Consider the following 2,500-nt stretch of genomic DNA (forward strand, 5'->3'; position numbering starts at 1 on the left):
CTTCGGCCCTGCCGGGAGACCTCCGGGGGCTCCCGCGCTGGCGGAAGGGGCTCTCTCCCCGGTCGCCCCTGGAGCCCTGGCACGGAACGCCTCGCTCGCAGAATCTCCCGTGCTCTCCTGGAGCCCTGGCCGGGCCGCCTCGCTCGCAGAATCTCCCGTGCTCTCCTGGAGCCCTGGCTGGGACGCCTCGCTCGCAGAATCTCCCGTGCTCTCCTGGAGCCCTGGCTGGGACGCCTCGCTCGCAGAATCTCCCGTGCTCTCCTGGAGCCCGGCCTGGGCCTCCTCGGGTGGGAGAAGGCCCCCCCGGCCAGTCGCCTCGCTTTCTCTCTCCCTCTCCTAACAATCCGCCGGAGGGTTTCCCTCACGGGTCACGCCACCGGTGCTGCGCGCCACCTTCAGCGGCGGCTTCTCCCTCTCTTCCCCGAAGCCTCGGAAGCGCAGGGCGGACGAGGGCACCCCGGTCCGACCTCATCGGGGCCTCCGCAGAGGGGAGTCGGCCTCCCGTGGACCGCCGCCCCTTGGCCTGACGGGCCCCTGGGGGGCCGGGGAGGGGGCAGGGGCGAAGGCCGGTGCCCGCCGGCACGGCGGCGCCCCCCGGTGGCCACCCGGTGGCGCTGCAGCAGCACCCCGGGAGGGCAAAAAATTGAAATAAAAAAAAATAGAGCCACCCGTGAAATTAAAACATTGGGGGGAGTAAGGTGCAGACCCGCCCCGACCCGCGGCGCCCCCCGGTGGACGCCCCGCGACGCTGCACCAGCAGCGCCCCGTGAAATTATTACTATTATTATTATTATTATTATTATTTTGAAAAAAATGAAAAACAGCCACCCATGAAATTAAAACACAGGGAGAGTGCACGGTGCAGGCCCGCCCCGCCGCGCGGCGCCCCCCGGTGGACGCCCCGGGGAATCGAAAAAATGAATAACAAAATGAAAATTTTTAAAGTAGCCACCCATGAAATGAAAACATAGGGAGAGAGTGCAAGGTGCAGAAACGCCCCCCCCCCACGCGGCGCCCCCCGATGGACGCCCCGGGGAATCGAAAAAATGAATAACAAAATGAAAATTTTTAAAGTAGCCACCCATGAAATGAAAACATAGGGAGAGAGTGCAAGGTGCAGAAACGCCCCCCCCCCCCCCCCCCACGCGGCGCCCCCCGATGGACGCCCCGGGAATTAAAAAATAAATAACAAAATGAAAATTTTTAAAGTAGCCACCCATGAAATGAAAACATAGGGAGAGAGTGCAAGGTGCAGGCCCGACCGAATCGTGGACGCCCCCCGGTGGACGCCCCGCGCCACTGCAGCAGCACCCCGGGAATTTTTTTTATTTTTATTTTTTTTTAAGAAATAGCCGCCCATGAAATAAAAACATAGGGGGAGTGAGGTGCAGACCCGCCCCGCGGCGCCCCCCGGTGGCCCCCCGGGAAAATGAAAAAAAAAATAAACAAATTTGAATAGCCACCCGTGAAGTAAAAACATAGCGAGAGTGAGGTGCAGACCCGCCGCGCGGCGCCCCCCGGTGGCCGCCCGGGAATTTAAAAAAAATAAATAAAAAATTACAAATTATATGCCACCCATGAAATAAAAACATAGGGGGAGTGAGGTGCAGACCCGCCCCGCCTCGCGGCGCCCCCCGGTGGCCGCCCGGGAAATGTTTAAAAAAAAAAAAAAAAATGACATAGCCACCAAATGAAATAAAAGCATAGGGTGAGTGAGGGGCAGAGTCGCGGCGCCCCCCGGTGGCCGCCCCGGGAATTAAAAAAAAAAAAAAAAATTCTATAGCCACCCATGAAATAAAAGCATAGGGTGAGCGAGGTGCAGACCCGCCCCGCCTCCCGGCGCCCCCTGGTGGCCGCCACTGGAATTTAAAAAAAAATAAATTATGTAGCCACCCATGAGACTAAAAAAAACACAGGAGGAGTGAGGTGCAGACCCGCCCCGCCTCGCGGCGCCCCCCGGTGGCCGCCTGGTAAAATAAAAAATGTAAATAAAATTGTATAGCCACCCGTGAAATAAAAACATAGAGGGAGTGAGGTGCAGTCCCGCGGCGCCCCCCCCCCCCCCCCCCCCCGGTGGCCGCCCTGGAAAGTTTTAAAAAAAAGTAATTCTGTAGCCACCCATGAAATACAAACATAGGGAGAGTGAGGTGCGGACCCGACCCGTCCCGCGACGCCTCTGCGGCAGCACCCCGGGAAATCTGAAAGAATATGAAAAAAAATAGCCTCCCATGAAATAAAAACATAGAGAGAGCAGGGTGCAGACCCGCCTCGCGGCGCCCCTGCAGCAGCACCCCGGGAAGTTTGAAAAAAAAAATAAATAAAAATAAAATAGCCACACGTGAAATAAACAACACGGGAGAGTGAGGTGGAAATTTGAAAAAAAAATAAATAAAAGTAAAATAGCCACACGTGAAATAAACAACACGGGAGAGTAAGGTGGAAATTTGAAGAAAATAAATAAAAGTAAAATAGCCACACGTAAAATAAACAACACGGGAGA

Source organism: Taudactylus pleione, unplaced genomic scaffold (assembly GCF_031769625.1).
Source record: "Taudactylus pleione unplaced genomic scaffold, aTauple2 ptg004058l, whole genome shotgun sequence".
Classification (NCBI taxonomy): Eukaryota; Metazoa; Chordata; class Amphibia; order Anura; family Myobatrachidae; genus Taudactylus; species Taudactylus pleione.